We start from the raw sequence: 18,005 nt of genomic DNA, 5'->3' as shown, positions 1-18,005 counted from the left end.
AGAACTATACACATAAGCACACCTTTAGTTCAACATGAGGCCGTCACAAGAGCTAGAATGCTCAATGCAAAAGCTTTATACACTAAATAGATTCAATGGTAGCCATCTCAACATGCTCCAGATGTAAAATATAATTATAAAGCAGAATTGCAAAGAACACGTGGTGTGACTTGGATCCATGGGTAGAGAGCCAGGCACCTCATTGCCTAAAATCCCATTGTTTGATTATTTCCAAATCATTTATTGTGATGGCTCCGCAAAGCCAGCTGTTGGAACATGTTCCAAGTATGCAGCTGCATGTGCAGCCATAGTAGAACATTTTACACATGGAGGAAAATGTATACATACTGACATTGCAAAAAGCACCTGAGAGACATGTCCACCCAGACTGCTGAAATGCAAGGATTGCTACTTGCACTGCGCCAAGCAGACTCAGAAACCCACACTAGTGGTCTCAGATTCAGATTACATTGGTGGATTCAAAAGGAGTTTGGAGAAATCGGGCTTAAAACTATTGCTTCCATTTGAAGTCTTGTTATACATCCAGAACTGCAGTAGGAGGTATTATTGGACCGAGAGTTGGAACATTATACATTATGTTCATGAGGGGTGTCGGGGGGGAGGGTCGAGTGTTATGAAGCCTAAACGTTATGTTGGTTTTTGTCTGAGCACCCTGGGTGATGGGCCAGACTGCTAGCAGTACTAATGACTCAACCAAACTACCACAATGTCTGATTTAGATAAATGCCCAGGGGCTAAACTCCCCAATGACAAGGAAAGGAGTCCTCTCCAAATCAATAGAGGTCAAAGCAGATATTGCCCTGCTCCAAGAGACTCATCTGTTTCAACGAGACAAGCTGAGACTGAGATCACGCTGGTTCCCGCATCAGTACTTCACTTCCTCAGCAACTAAAAAGTGGGAGTAGCCATCTAAATCGCTAAGTCGCTAGGCTCTGAACAAGTGAAAATGTTAAGGTACACCAGGGGCAGCTATATAGGGGTGATTTTGCGCATAGCAGGGAGAGCCCTCACAGAGGTGTCAGTGTATGGTCCCAATCAACACCAGGACCATTTTTACACCCAATTGTTTCCTCAAATAGCACAATTCCTACACGGGGAGCCAATAGTGGGAGGGGACTTTAATCTAGTGCTGGATGGCAGCTTAGATCAGTCTGGCTCATAATCTCCCGCTGAGATGGCAAGGGTAGCCCCTCTTAAACGGGCCATGGCCGACTTGAATCGGATTGATGTTTGGTGGAATCTTCATCCTCACCACCAAGACTATTCCCACCTTTCACATGTAAATAGTACCTATTTGAGAATTGACTACTTCCAGGTATTTCATTCCTTGTTGCCTGGGATCTCAGCAGCCACTATAGAAATAGCCCTGGTATCAGATCACTCCCCTGTCACGGTATACTTAAACGGTTACGGTCTGGGGGCTGGAAGTCCATGGGTTAGAGAGTGAACGATTCACTACTTACAGACCCAGTTATATGCTCTGACACTGCAGAAAGGATTACGCAGTACTTTCAAGAAAGTCTTACAGGGAAGTGTCCCTCACAGGGGTATGGGAGGCTCTTAAGCCCACTTTTAGGGGAGAACCAACTAGCATAGCGGAGGGCCGTAAAAATGACACTATCCACCACCCAGAGAGTCCAAGCTGAGGAGCGGGTGACCAAATGGGAATCCCAATACAAGTGAGATGGGGCTAGGAAAACATATTGACAGCTCCAAGTAGTCATAGCTGAGATGAGGTAGCTGTGGGCAGGCGATATCTCACATAAATTACTTCGGACGGAACACTTCTACTTTAGCACGTCCACTAAAGCGTCCCAGATGCTAGCCTACAAATTCCAAGCGCAGCGAAATAGCACTATTATAGGGGCCCTGCAAGACAGTAAAGGGCTGCTACAAACGAATGAATCTTTGAAAATACACATTCTATCCCAATGCTACTCTGAGCTTTTTGCAGCGGAGACAGCCACAAGTTCACAAGAGGTGGCGCTCATCCATGAAGCCCAGCTCCCCCAACATACAGATGAGCAGAGACAATCCCTATATGCACCCATTACAACAGAAGAAGTAGCACACGCCATTCGGTCCCTTCTGGGCAATAAAGCACCAGGGGCGGACGGCTCCACAGCAGTTTTTTATAAAAATATTCTCAGCTGTCCTCTCCCGCGTATGGTGCGATCACACCTTCTATGGGGGAAATCGCTTCCGACTCTGCACACTAAACCAGATAAAGACCCCACACTGCGTTCATCCTTCCAACTGATCGCGATTCTCTACTATGACTCTCGAATCTAGTCCAAGGTGTTAGCTATGAGACTAGCCGTAATCCTGCCAACTAGTACTGGCAGACCAAACAGGGTTCAAACCTGGGCGCAGGCATATGACAAAATCCGGCGCACAATAGATATTTCAACCTGGGCACAAAAACCTAAACCAGCAATGGCCTTACTCTCAATTGACGCAGAGAAAGCATTTGACCTTGTTAACTGGTCCTATTTGTCTAAGGTCCTGGAGGGGTTCGGATTAGGCCTATGCTTTCGGACATTGATACTGGCCAACTTTGTGTTACCATCAACAAAGATTAAATAAAATGGGATTCTCTCCAATCCAGTGCGCATATATAGAGGAACTTGCCAGGGATGTCCACTGTCCCCATTGTTTTTGGCCCCATCTATGGAACCCTTAGCCTGCAAGATATGCCTATCAGGAAACATTAAATGGTTAGAAACAGCGGGCTGTAGAGGAGCAGCTGAATGCCTCTGCAGGAAGTCCCGCCCCTATTTTGCCTATGTGTTGGAAGCCGTAAATTTGCCACATGCACAACACCAGTGATTGTGCCAATTCCACAGGGAGTCTTTGAGAAAAATCCATTCAGAAGACCCTATGTGATGTACCCTCGCAGAGATGACAAATCTCTTGGAGGAGATCCCTGAAGGAATATGAAGATGAGAGGAAAAGAGGCTGGAGACGTCAAAGGAAATTAGCATGATGCACTGTGAAGAATGGTCAAGGAAGAAAATGCATAGCCCTTATAGAATCTGATGGCAAAGTAAAGCATTGAGTAAACTTTCATATGCAGAATGAAGATTGCACGTGTGAAGAGCACTGCAGAAAATGCAATCTGTTATATAACTGTACAGATGCAGCAACGCAAGTAGACTAAGTAATCATAAAGGCTGGCTATATGTAGTGAATAGACTACAGGCGGTGCCACCATTATATAGAATTCTGGACATCGGTGTTACATATTTAGTAAGCTCAGAAAGAAGGATCTGAGGGCTGTGTTATAGCAAGAAAACAGCTGAAGATCAAGGAAAGGCCTGGAATAGCTGTCTCGCCTGGTGTCAAAGGATGGAGCATTCAAGAACCAGTTAATCATCCTTGAAGAACAAGTGAACGTGAGAAGCTGAATCAGCCCTTGTCAAGGTGCAAGAAAGAACACCATGAGTGGCAAGTTTATTAATTCAAGACAACAAAACAGGCCGAAATACGGTCTTCTGTCACGTGAGTCAAGGATGGAAATAGGAGTTCGGCATACAGACCAGAAATGCGATAAGAGTGTGCCTATACTCCCTTTTATTCTCAGGAGCAGTGATACTTTGCAAGGACAAGTTCAAAGACAATCTTAATGATATAACTAGGGAAAGTCTTGCTGCAACAATTGCGATGAGAGATGGAGGGCTAATTGGGTGGGAAGACACAGTCAAGTCAACCCGATGGCACCTGGGGTACCAGCTAACATGCTGCTAGTGAGCCAAATGTTCCAGAAGGGTACAAGCGTGCCAACCAATTGTGGATTTAGAAGGCCATATAACGAAGGGCCTTATAGTTTGATAGCCAATGGTGTCCCCTCTATCTAGTAACTGATGAATATGACTTGCACAGAGGTGGGCATATGTTGTCCACCCGACTGTACAGACCACATCACAACCTGATCCCTTAAAGAAAGTATACTTAGAAAGTACACCCCGCAGGTTTTACTTAGTTTGCCATGTAGTATGACGTCACTTATGACGGATTTTCAGTACCAAGTGTGTTTTTTATGCAAAATGATTCAGAGCAGGATTGAACGTCTGTTTATGTCCGTTGCAACTCCCTGTTTTATACAATAGAACATAAAACAGTTGGGGGAGGGGGAGACATTTTGCCAACTTCCTGAGTCTATCTTATTTCGTGTAAGAGTTATTCTGCATCCCCATCCTTGTATGAGGTGTTACTGATTTTAAAAGGGCCCATTTGTGGGTTCAGGGCTATCACCACAAGCTAGCAGTATAAGCAAACAACCTCTTCTTTTATATGCAGAAATCCAGAACTACACTACCACACATCGTTTCACTATTGGAACAAATCAGGGAAGTCTCAGGTTTTAAAAATAACTTTACAAAATCCACTATACTTAATATTACATAATCACCAGAAGAGGTTACACATCTGAAGAGAGCGTTTCCTTTCCCATGGGCGTCAAGGACCCTAAAATATCTAGGGGTGAACTTGAGAGCAAGATATGCAGACCTCTACATGGCCAATATTATCCCTCTTTTTGCCAGCACCAAACAGGATTTAATAAGATGGGGCGAGTCCAAAATCTCCTGGTCTGGGAAGAGAACACTGGTCAAGATTGCCCTATTACCACGCTTACTATATGTCTTCCAGGCGTTGGCGAGCTGGATACCCAAAACCGCCTTGACGCAATCGCAAGTATTTAGATTTATATGGTCCAAAAGAGGCCAAGAGTAGCTAGAAGTATGTTGATAGCGTCCAAAGGGGCAGGAGGACTGGCTGTAACAGACATTGAAAGCAAGTTATACGCGGCCAAACTAGTGCCGGTACTAGAGAGCCAGAAAGCGTCCCAGGCACAGGACACTAAACAGTGTGTAAATATTGAACATAAAACTACTATACACAAAACACGCTGGGTTTCTCCGAAAGTCTGTAAAAGATGTGAGAGGTGTCTTATAACCTCTAGAGCAACGCTGGAATATTGGGACAAAGCTGCACGTAAATATGCGGTGACAACATCTCCCTTACTAGGACTGGACTATGGGATAACAAGTAATTTCCCCGAGGATTGGACAAGGGGCGATTTATTTGCTGGAAAGCAGGAGGCTGACACACATTGAGCCATTCATATATGGACAATCATCCACTTACATGGACCATCATCCTCTCGCATTTGAAGAGTGTAGGCAGGCCTACATGGTTAGTGGAATGGGATAGGTTTGAATATTTACTGCTTCGCCACTGGGCAACACAACCACAAGTAGCATCCACGGGGAAGCGCAGACTACTCTTTTCGAAGATTTGTTTATAGGTGTCCCCCCGAGAGCCAAGTTAGCAGCTTTTTACAATGTGTTAATTAATCCAGGTTTAAACCCCTGCACCCTTACATGTCCAAATGGGAAGAAGATATAGGGAAACCTATAGATCTCACGTGGTTCAATATTTGGACGAGAGCCAATAAGACTTTGCAAGCTGTTCATCTCAGGGAAAATAGTTTTAAGCTACTGCTCCGATGGTACTGTTCTCCGGAGCGCATGAATAAAATCACCACGGCTCACTCCATACCTCCCAGCTGATGCAACGGGCCCGTCGGTTCCTTTTTTCACATGTGGTGGGAATGCCCACAAGTACACACATTCTGGCAGGAATTAGTCTCCCAGATGAAAGAAATATGTGGGTTTGAATTAGAGATGGACCCTTTGGTTTTACTATTGGGAAATGAAGACGCACAGGGACACTACAAGTAACAGTCAGAAGTCCAGACTAATTACCTTTTTCCTAGTAGTGGCACACTTAATAATTGCACAACACTGGAAGTCACAAAATATGCTAGGTATGAAAGAATGGTGGGCCAAAGTGTGGTATGTGCCTGCCATGTCCAAAATTGAGGCGGCAATGCAGGGTAAAATGTCGAAGTTTTTGGCAGATTGGGACCCACGAGTCGCATCTGTAAATAATTCTGATAATCCCAACATCCACCACAAACCTCATGAGATGTCTTCCTTCTCACTTCTGTAGTAAGCGGCGTAAACCGCCTTACATGTGACCTCATAGGTGACCTAATCGACAGCCATACCTCACTAATTACTCATAGTGACACAGGATGTATTCACGAATTTGCTTTGTTTTACTTTACCTGTATATGATTATGTGCTACTAGATATGATTTGTTTCAAGTCTTCGTAAACTGCTCAGATAAAGAACAATATTATGTTGGCGGAATGCCAGCGTCAGATTTGATTTTACTAATAGGGAAACGATTTGTAATACCTACAACCCTGACTTGTAATAGTATCAATGTTATAATAATGCACTCATTGCTATGAAGCAATACAATTTAAATGTTTTAAGAAAACGATTGCTTCCAGACAGCTCTGGAGACAAGTTTGAGACCTTAAACAGACTCACCCTTTATTATGGGTGATGCACACAAGAGCACATTCCAAGGGGAACATTCACAGCACTGACAATGCACTGGCAGACCAATATGACAAAGAGCAAAAACAGTAGCAGCTATGACTAGCTCAGCAACTGCAATGTGAGGAAATAAAAGAGGCTTGTTTGGGTATTCTACTCAGGCCAAAAGGCTTCCCATGTAATTACATTTACGAGATCTCTCAATTCCTATGAAAAAGGAGATCCTATTCAAAGATTAATCCAATAAAGCAGACAGGGAAAAGCTAATAGCTGCCACTCATGCTGGACTTTTATCTACCCATTTTGGGGTAACTGCAACCACAAAGCAGCTTCTTGATAGGTATTGGTGGCCAGATTTAAGGCAACAGGTTAAAGTATACATAGCAAACTGAGATGTCTGAAGACGACAGTGGATCACAGCAATTTAAGAAAGGCAACCTTGCTTTTTGAAATTCAATATTTGGATCAAATAAGCACACTACCAGCAATAAATAAGTACAAATATATTCTAGTAATAGTGGATTCTTGCAGTAGGTTCACCTGGAGGATTCCTCAGAAGAGAGCAGACTGCCAATCAGTCATACAGGCACTCCGGGGTGTAGTAGCCATGATAGCAACTCAAACATTCCATGCTGATAATGGTCCAGCTTTCGCAGGGCAGGGACTGAAAAAGTCATTAGAGGCTTGGTGATCAGAGCTGCTCCAGATGGTTACCGCAATGTTTCCATGTAATCATCCTCTTCCAGTTGAGGAGCCTGAAGAAGAAGAGATGGAGATTAGGCAAATGATCATTATTGGAATCTATGCCACACTTGACTAGAACTCCACGAGACAGGGAAGTACTGCAGCTCTGCCCAATGGAAGCAGAAGGCATTTTATGTTTCTAAAACAATTAAAGAACTTTTGGGGACAGACATTCTGAACATTTTTTACATCATGCTGGCAGCTGTAAACAAACAAGTGGTTCTGAAGCGTTTCAGTTCTTCACACACATTAGAAAAGAGAACTTCAGGAGCCAGGAGCTCCAGCCTCAATAGAAATGTTTCCTCTACCCATGTGTCACGTTTGGATGCCATTGTTTAATACTTTCAATGGCCCAGCCAAGCAGCTGCAAGTTCACACTTTTTCTGTGATTTATTTATTTATTGTACATTTGTTAGGCGCCTATACAACAAATGGTGTTTCCAGGCGCCACGAGGCAAAGTGGGGAGGGTACAAGGGGAATAAATAATAACAGCAAAACAGTAAATATACAATCGTGGTTCTACTAGGCCTTGTGACATTTGGACGTGCAAGTGCAGTGAAAAGAGGTGCAGGTGCAAGGTATGGGCAAGTGCTGGAGAGAGCCTGGGTGGGCAGAGAGGGAGTGCCGAGGGGTGGCAGGGGAGGAAGCAGCTGGCTAAGTGCTAAGGCGGAGGAATTCCAAGGGTAGGATGCACAGCCACCAGGTAGGGGCCCCACAAGGGCAGTGCTGTGTCATGGGGGGGGGGCGTTGGTGTCGACTGGGCAGGGGCCAGGTAACCTGTGAGATTCATGAATGCAGAGGCCGCCAGTCTCAGCAGCAGTGTGGTGATTAGCAGAGACGGGAAAGAGGTAAAAAAAAGCAGAGTTTTGAGAGGTTTCCGGAACTTAAGGAGGTCCAACTCAAGAGAGTGGCAAGGAGGCTTAAAGAGAGGCACCAGCGGACGACAGACACCTGCCCCCCACTCTCTGCTTGGACCAAGTTTAGTTTAGTTACTTTATTTGTACCGCGTGCCGAACCCGGAGGTAACTCCTGAGGTAACTGGGCACCAGAGACTTAGAACAGGTTACAACAGATTATAGACATACAAGATAATAACAATAAGTCCAAATGACCAGATTACATGGTGGTTGATGGGCAGACACTGGAAGGAAAAAAAAGTGGTGACACAATGGTTGGTATGTCAGACAATGGGGGAGTTCTTGTAGGCGAGCCAGGAATTCGTTTTTGCTTTGAAGGTCCAAAAGGATGGTTCTGTTCTAAGGTTCACAGGTATAGCATTCCATTCTTTGGCAGCTAGGACCGGGAAGCTGGAGCCGCCTGCTTTTTTTTTTTTTTTTTTTTTTTTTTAAAGGAGAATTTGGGGATGGAGAGACAGTGAGAATACAACCTTCTGGTTGGTCTGGCTGATATGTGTTTGTTTAACGTGTCTGGCAGGTACTTGGGGGTGTCATTGGAGAGGCATTTGTGAACAATGACGAGTGATCGAAGGGTGATTCTGTCTCGTACAGGGAGCCAGTGGGCATTGTGTCTGAAGTTGGAGATGTGAGTGCCGCGGGATACTCAGAGCTGCTCTCAGGGCATTATTCTGTAGCACCTGCAGTTTGCTCAGATTGCGCTCTGAGGTGCCAAGGAAGAGAGTATTGCAGTAGTCTATTTTTGAGAGCACTAGCGCTCTGGCTAGGGTAATGCAGCTGGAAGGCGAGAGGAAGGCTTTGCAGGTATTGATGAGCTTATTTGTGTAAGCCATGGAGGAGGCTATGGCGTTTACTTGTTTTTTGAGCGAGAGTGTGGAATCCAAATAAACCACTAGGGTTTTGATTTATTTGGCCACTGTGATTAGGTTACCATCTATGTTGATAGAAGCGTGACGGGGGTCCAGTTTGCTAAGCCATGGTTTTGAGCCGACTAGAAGGAGCTCAGTTTTCTCGTCGTTGAGGCATAAGCCGTGTTCTGCCCTCCAGGCTTGGATCTCCAGGTAGAGGTTGTTAATCCGTATGGAGTCCTCTTCATAGCAACCTGATAGGGTGATAGGAACCTGGGTATCGTCAGCATGGTTTGTGTATGCGACACCAGGTTATCAAGGCGGTCGAACAATAGCTTTGTGAAGATATTGTATAAGGTTAGCGAAAGGCACAAACCTTGTCGGACGCCACAAAGGATGGGGATAGGGTGGGCTGAAGCCCCCGCGAAAAGACCTGGGTGGTTCGGTTGGCTAGGAAGGATTGGACCCAGGAAGAGAGGAGTTGTTAGAGGAGGGGAGGGCTCTAGCAGAGAAGTATTTAGGGAGAGGAAGTTGAAGATAGCGTGGTCCCAGGCCTCAGAAAGCCTTGTGGATGATGCAGAGGGTCTTGAATTTGATCCTCGCACCCACCAGGAGCCAGTGTAGAGATCTTAGGGCTGGAGAGATACGGTCCCTGGGCTTGAGGCCATGGATAAATCTTGCAGCCCTATTCTGGATTAGGTGAAGGAGACGTAGGGAGGAAAGGGGGAGATTAAGGAAGAGGCTGTTGCAGTAGTACTGCCCAAGAGGACCAGAGCTCAGGAAACATTGAGCTTCTGGGGAAAGGTGAGGAAAGGGAGAATGTCTCTAAGGAGGTGAAGCTGGAAGTGGGCCTTCATGGAAAGGTCCACCAGAGCTCTGGAAACATTGATTGATGAATCCAGACAGTTTACACCCAGTAATCCTGTGTCCAGAATATATAGAACAGTTAAGAACTAGACTGCAGACATTTGAGCAAAATGCGTCGTTTGATTCTTTTGATGATATTGAGGATCTCCATCAGATGTGGTCCCATGTGTGTTATGTGAGATATTACAATGCCTTTTTGCTTGTCAAACGTGACCCCATCCTGTGGCCCAAATATATTTTCTGGGAACACTGTGCAGTGCCTTTCCAAACTGATAGTCCTGACTTCCAAGCACAGTTCCAATATATTTCACCGAAGCCATGCCAAGCAGGGGATTACAAGTTTGAAAATCAGTATAACATTCCCTCCAGTGCCACATAATGCACAGCACATGTATGTTGCAGATTCAGTTGTTTTTGACATGGAATACCTTTCGAACATGTTGAACAAACATGGCTGTAAACTGTCCCTCTCTGGTCTACTTTGGGTCAGCAGAAATGGCAAATCAAAGGTGTTCACACATTTGATATGGCATGTAGATTCTGACATTTGATGTACTTTTGAACTTCTACGCAGTTCCAGACCACTTGCAGTAATAACAACTTGAGCTTCTACCCCGAGTGGAAGAGGGAAGAAGGCGAGTTCTGGAGTGCGGCATATAGAGAAGAAAAGGAACGCAATGGCACTAAGCATATTACCTATGCTTCAGGGCGTCCAGTGTTGTGGGCTGTTCAAGGAAATGAATACAATAAAAGAAAAGCAGGGACCAGTTTGGGCCCTTATCGTGCTTGGAACTCAAACAACACTTTCCTGCCACAAGCTATATCGATAGGTAAGCTGTGCCTAGGAATGCTTTCGCAATCTCACCTAAATGAGGTGATACAATCCCTAGATAACTTCATAAAATTAAATATTGGACAGCTAAATACAAAGGAAAGTGTCTCGCCAGCAAAACTATATGGTTGTTAACAGTGGATTAAGTCATTGTGTGTGACTCGAGGAAGCTACATCAATTGTGTGCATTATTTACATATTGTGTAGGTCCTAATATTAGTACTCTGTTTGACTTCACATTTATAAATAGGAATGTAAAATTTGTACAAATCTATACCAAAAATTAATGCACAGCCCAAGAAAGAGATAGAAAGAAGGAAAAGATGCCTATGTCATGTAAATTCTAGAGAACATGTAATGGCAGCCGGAATCGAGATTTGAACAGCAGTACATGAAAAGCATTGTCATCACATCTTATGAGCTCGACGTTTTACCCTAGACCATGTACAAGTGCAGCGAAAGTCACATTATTTAATCATTGATGCTGCACAAAACACACAAGCTTGGTGTTTCACGGGAGAATGTATGCCCAAATAAGGACTGAACCAGGTCGGCTCGACCTGGGGAAGGTGAAGGGGCAAGATGGCCAACGGACGAAAGGACAGGACAAACAACCTCGTGGCATGGCCATTTTGGAGCCAGGCCACGTATGTATGCCAAACACGGTAAATGCGGTTTATCTGGCAGGAAAGGGTTAAAAATACATGTAAAGATGAGCTGCCACCAGCCCTGTTCAAGGCACACCTAAAAAATCCTTCGAGTGTATCTAGAAATTAGAAATTACAGGAAGACCAAAGTGCGCTATACTGGAAGGCACATTGTGCCCTTGTAACATGTTGCAGAAAAGTTGCAACATTGACAGGGACGAAGGGAAACAAAGTCTCCCAGTACTGACTGTATGTAAGGGCATGTCAGTTCCCCCATAATGAAGTGAGTGAAAAGCCCAGGGGAGTGCAGTAGGAGGATGTGCTCCTCTGCCAAAGTCCGACTAGGGTGTTTAACAAAAGCAAAAAGTTGGGGGTACACAACTGGATGGAAAATTACACATGAATTGGAAATCTTTCCTAACACTCACCCCTCCCAGACCAAGAACAGGGGAAATTCCCTGGATGAGTCTCATGTTCAGGTCGGTTAAACATTCTGGACAACCCATCAGCATTGCTATGTTGGACACCTGGGCTATGCTCAATAGTGAATTCAAAGCCTTGAAGGCTTATGGACTACCTGAGCAACTTTGGATTCTCTCCTGTCATTGTTCATAAGTCACTTTAAGGGCTTATGGTCAGTTTGCACAGTGAAGTGGGTCCCATAGAGGTAGGGCCTCAGCTTTCTTAGGGACCACACAACACAGAAAGATTATTTCTCTACGGTGGACAATGTGAGCTCTCTGTCCTTAAGCTGGTGACTAATGAAGCCAATAGGGTGTTCCTTACCCTGCTCATCTACTTGTGATAGTACAGCTCCTATCCCAGTGTCAGAGGCATCCGTCTGCACAAAAAAAGCTCTTTGGTAATCAGGGCCTGAGAACAGGGGCCTCGCACAAAGAGTCTTTTAAGCCATTGAAGGCCTTCCCACACTCTTCAGACCAGGTTACCTTCTTGGGTTTCTTAGGAGTTGTGAGAGCAATCAGAGGGGCAGCTATGGTGCCATAGTCTGCCATGAAATTCCCATAGTACCCAGTGATTCCTAAAACGGCTCTCACTTGGGTTTGTGTAGTGGGGGTAGGCCAGTCCTGTACTGCTTATACTTTACTGGGTAAAGGCTGTATCCTCCCGCCACCTACTTCATGCCCAAGGTAGACCACTGAACCTTGTCCAATCTGGAACTTACTGGCCTTTATGGCAAATGGGTCTTGTGAAGAGCCTGCAACACAATCCTAAGGTGTTTCACATGATACTTCCAGGTGGCACTGAAAACTGCTATATCATCCAGATATACTAGACAGAATTCATCCAACCCATTAAGGACATGATTCACAAGCCTCTGGAAAGTGGCAGGTGCATTCTTCAAACCAAAAGGCATTAACCTGCACTGGTAAATACCCTCTGGTGTTGAGAAGGCGGTCTTCTCCTTGATATGTTCTGCAAGAGCTATTTGCCAATAGCCTGCAGTGAGGTCAAATGTGCTGAGGTATTTGGAAGCACCCAAAGTATCCACCGGCTCATCTGTTCTAGGCAAGGGGTGTGCATCTGTCTTGGTGACAGCATTCAGAGCCCTGTAATCCACACAGAACCTTGACTCAGAGGTGCCTGCCTTTGAAAACCACTGGGCTAGACCAAGGACTACTAGAGGGTTCAATCACCCCAAGATCCAACATTTTGTTGACCTCTGTCTTAATGTAAGACCTTAGTTTGTCTGACATCCTGAATCCCCTACTTTTAGTAGGTACACTATCTCCTGTGTCAATGTCATGTTTGCACCAAGGTGTCAAACCAGGAGTTTGTGAGAACAAGGGGGAGAAATTTCCTCAGCAAACTTTTCACCTCAGCTTGTTGATCAGAAGTCAGGTGAGGGGCCAATTTTCCACCCTCAATGGAGCTATCTGAAGGACTGCCCTGGAACAGGTCAGGGAGGAGTTCTGACTCATCCTCCTCAACATCTGAAGCCAGCAGCAGTGCAGCGATTTCAACTCTTGGGATGAAAGCCTTCAGTCTATTCACATGGAACACTTTTGGAGCCTGTCCAGCCCTTCTAAGATCCACTAAATAATTGATCTCACCCAGTAACTCCACCACTGTGTAAGGCCCTGATCATTTGTCCTTTAAAACTCTAGGCCTTATAGGATTCATGATCAGGACTTGTTGACCCGATGAGAAATTGATGAGGGCAGCTTTCTGGTCATACCAATGTTTCACCAGTGCTTGCCCTGCCTTCAGTTTCTCCCTAGCCAGACCCATCAGGAGTACCATCCTCTTTCTGAGCTCTGGCACATAGTCTACTATGTTGGTAGTGATGGGGGAAGTGGGCATCTCCCATCCCTCCTTGACTACTGCTAAGGGTCCCCTCAAAGGGTGACCAAACAGAAGTTCGAAGGTGCTGAAGCCAACACCCTCCTGAGGTACCTCTCTGTAGGCAAACAGTAAGCATGGCAATAGAAGATCCAATGTTCTTCTTTGGGCAGAGCCCCAATTATGCTTTATAAGGTCCTGTTAAACCATCCTATGAGACCATTGGTTTGTGGGTGATATGCAGATGAAAACATATAGGTGACACCACATTCCTTCCACATGACCTGTATGTACTTTGATATAAAGGTGCTGCCCCCATCAGACACAACTTTTTTAGGAAAGCACCTCAGGACCTTCCTCTTTGCATCTGTCTTTGCTCCTCCTCTCCCTTGCTGATCTGCTCTATCTTGGCACTGTGCACCTGGCCACCCTCTGTCCCCTGGGCCCAGGTACCTGCTCACCTACCACCCTTTCTGCACTACCTCCCGGCCACCCCTTGCACTGGGGACTGTATCTGTACTCATACAGTTCCCACTCCCCCATTTTCATCTTTCGTGTACTTATCAGACTTACCCATTTCTGCTGCTGTAATCACAGCACTTGCCACTTGTTGGCTGCACTACTCCTGTTTATTGCTACATTATCTATTTTATTTGTTTGTATTATTATTTATCGGTCTCTCCTCTGCTCCGCACTTTCCACTCTCCCCCTTCCATGCACTTTTCCCCTTTCCCTTTCCCATGCACTTGCACATTTTCAATGTCACTGGGCCTAGTAAGATCGTTGTTTTGTTTCTCCCCTGTTCCCCTCCCTTGCCGCGCTCGGAAACACTTGTGTACAAGCGCGATACAAATAAAATATCATATCATATCAAGCCAATCCTAATAAATATTCCAAGTAAAGCTTTTGCAACTGACTTGGCAGTCACAGTCTTCAATGGGGTGGCCTCGGGATACCTGGTAGCTTGGTCGACCAGTACCAGGATAAATCTTTACCTGAGGATGTTTGGGGTTCAAGGGGACCAATGGAGCTTGGATTGTTGTGCCACTTTTTCCAGATAAATGGCAGGTGGCACAACTCCTTCAGTGACTTTCTACTTGCAACCCCATCTTGGGCCAGTAGGAATGCATGGATAACCTTTGCTTGGTTATCTTGATGCCAAGGTGACCAGCAAGGGGCACTTCATGCGCCAACTGCAAGAGGAAATGTCTTACAGCAGGGGAACCACCAACATCCTATGGTCTCCTTCTGTAGACTCTGGAGGCTCACTGTAGAGGAGGTCACCTTCTCAATAAATCCTATGCTTCCCAGCAGGTTCTCCCTCATGCTGGGAGCAGGCCGGTCTCCTTAGGCCTTCCCGAGACGGGCACTCATATTGGCCTTTACTGAATTCAATCCTGTCAGGACCACCTTCTACTAACAACCCTTGTAGTTCTTGGTGATCAATGGTGATCAATGGTGATCAATTATTTCAGGTAACACCTCTTCCCCATCAGTTTCAGGTGTTTGACCAACTACCTCCACCTCAGTGGTAGGAGAGTTAGGGGAAATATTTATTTTCTTACCCTCTTCTGTCTTTCTTGACTCCTTTAGCCTTGGGTTTCCCCTTGGGCTTGGCATTGGACTTGGTCAGTGCAGCCCTCGTTTTTGAACTTGTGCAGGGTCTCTCTGCTGTGTCTCCTACAAGCCCTAAAGTTCAGAGATCATTCCCCAGCAAGACCTTTCCTGTGACATCTCTCTGAATGCTCACTGTTATCTGGACCATTGTACCATTTGTAGTGAGATTTACAGGCATAACTGGGAATTTGAGAGGTGGGCCATCAGCCAAATCAGTGGGTAACAGAAGAGCTCAGGCAACTTCCTCGGTCTACCGAGGCAGAATCCATTACAGTTCTGCTGCACCCACTACCCCTAAGGGCAAGAGTATCTATTCCATTAATCAAAACAATGTCCTTAAACTAGTGCTTGGTATTATCAGGAATCCTGGCATAAGCCTCTGAGACTTTAGGCTCCCAGGAACCCAGGGAAACGAAAGCTACCTGAGAATCTATCCCACTGGGGAAGAAGTCTAAGGAGAAAGATGCCCTGTCATCTCTTCTTCCTCAAAGGAGGAGAAGGCCAGATTAGCAGAGTGTACCCCAAAGGTTTTGAACTTACATCCGGGGTCCCCTTTCACATGGTCACTTGCTTCACAAGCCACACAAGATCCACTGGGTCTTGGGACATAGGGAGGCTTACTATAACCAGAGATCCGTTTTGGAAGATAACCTACACTACCCTGTGTGTTCTCTTGTGACTTACCCTTATATTTCTTTGTGTGGCTCTTTTGGGAGGAGGTTTTATCCGATCCCCCACCCTCCTCATCTTTGGACCGTTTCCCCTCCTCCTTACATTCTATGTGACACCCACAAATCTGCTGCTATGGCCAGCTTCTTAGAATCCAGCTCCTTTGAATCTGCCAAATGCTGCTTAAGTTCAGGGGAACAAGATGCAAAAATATGTTCAAGCATGACAAGACATATCATACCCTCAAAGGCGGGAACCTTATAGCCTGCAACCCAGCCAGTAAAGAATCAGTCACATATGACACCCAAGTACTTCTTTCTTTCTTTTTGTACTCTATAAACCCCTTGAAGTATTGGGCAGGAGTCTTCCCAAACTTTAAATTGAGAGTTTGCTTCAACATTGCAAAATCTACTCTTTCAGTTTTTGACATTTCCATAATAGTACTACAGCAAGAATGGGGTAGTCTGCTGAGCAACCATGCAATCTTATCAGCATTTACAACCTCTTGAACTTCACATGCATATTCAAATGCATTCAGCCAGTCCATGTCATTCTTATCATACACACTGAGCAGAGCTTTAGGAAACATTCGATGAGAGGAGGACCCAGACCCATGTCCAGATCCCTTGCATCCATCGGAAACTTGAAGCTTGGCCAGTTGCAACTGGTGATCTCTGTCCTTATGTTTTTCTGCCTGCTCCACTTTCAGCTTGGCCATGTGGAATTCAAACTCCTTCTGCTTAAACAGCAGCTCTTGCGTCTTGAATTCCAGCATGGCCTCAACACCAGAGCTTGCAGAGGAAACATTGGACATTGCATCCTCCCTGTCCTCATGGACACCATGGATGAGGGCAGCGACAGAACTGTCAGTTCTGACAGTGGAAGCAGCTCCACCTCCATCTGCACTCTCGTCCGAAGTTATGGCCTCAAGTTGCAACTCTTGCCATTCCATGATTCTCTGAATCATTTCCACGTTTGTACCTTGAGCAAGTAAACCCCTTTCAGTACACATCTTTCTCAATGTTTCTGATCTAAAAGCATTTAAGGTTATAAAGGTACTTGTTTCCATTATTTTAGATAGTAGTGATAACTGTAAAGGCCATAGACCTAAGTCACTATCTATGTGTCCTGGGTAGGGGTAATTGGAATTCCGTAATTAGTGTGCAACACTGGATACCTTCAGTCCTATCCCACCACTGTACACCAATTTGCTAAGATGGATTTCTGAACTCTGACCTGGTGGGCAGAGGTTCATAAGGCCAGCCTAGTTTCTTCAAACAGGGTAAACTTCTGGACAAGCCAGACCAATCAAGGTAGCACTGGCGGCGGTCAAGACTAGGCCTCAGGAGGGGTGAGGTTGACTGAAGGACCTCAAGGAGCACACAGACTAAAGGACACTTACAAATCACTCCCAGTCGGGTGTATATTTATTAAAAATACAAATACGTTTGTTTATTCAAGGCCTTTAAAGTTGAATACACAGTAATAATCACAGTAACACTTCTAAACCAACACAATCCTACTAAAATACATATATACAAGACCGAGGGGCCTAGAGAGTTAATGCATGAAATGGGTCCGCCACCTACGAGAGGGAAGGAAACAGGTAGTGCAAATAGTCTTTAGGCAATTCTGCAGAAATCGCAGTTCTAACAGAAAGGCAGTCCAATCCCTACGATGAGGAGCCTAGTGCACAAATGTACTTGCAATGCTGGCACACGCAGTAGTGCAGATGAGCGAAACAGGGTCTTTTGTAGGGTCTGTAGCAGCTCAGGAAGGCAGGTGAGGTGATGCACAATAGGTTCCGACTATTTGAGGAGGGTCTACCCCACAGGGCAGAGCAGGTTCCAAGAGTTGGGAACAGTCCAATAGCTCGGGCTATCTGAAAAAAGGAGAGGGGCCCTCAAGGACCACTTGTGCGTAAAAGGGATGGATGCACTAGGGGCCACCACTAAGGGTGAAATTACTCACTGACCCCTGGCGCACTCCGGACCAAACGTCGGCAGTCGAGTCCAATTCAGTTGCAGGTTCAAATGCGGCAATTCTGCGGCTTTCAGCAACAAAGTTACAGCGTTGATTCCCAAACGGGACAGTGGCAATTTCTCCGCTCCCAGTGGATGGATGAGGCCA

General features: G+C 45.5%; 1 protein-coding gene across 4 annotated transcripts in view; it reads right to left on the bottom strand.

Annotated features, from left to right (window-relative positions):
* Nucleotides 1–18,005, bottom strand: part of SLC35B3 (solute carrier family 35 member B3) — a 627,346-nt gene that overhangs the window by 502,582 nt on the left and 106,759 nt on the right. For all 4 annotated transcript variants that reach the window (XM_069613487.1, XM_069613485.1, XM_069613486.1 and 1 more), the window contains one exon: nucleotides 6,976–7,190. The gene's annotated coding sequence lies outside the window, so the exon portion shown is untranslated. The remainder of the gene's footprint in view (nucleotides 1–6,975; nucleotides 7,191–18,005) is intronic.

This window comes from Ambystoma mexicanum, chromosome 5p (genome assembly GCF_040938575.1).
Source record: "Ambystoma mexicanum isolate Mex_15411 chromosome 5p, UKY_AmexF1_1, whole genome shotgun sequence".
Lineage (NCBI taxonomy): Eukaryota > Metazoa > Chordata > Amphibia > Caudata > Ambystomatidae > Ambystoma > Ambystoma mexicanum.
The sequence above is the reverse complement of the archived record's forward strand: the minus strand, read 5'-3'. Positions and strand labels throughout refer to the sequence as shown.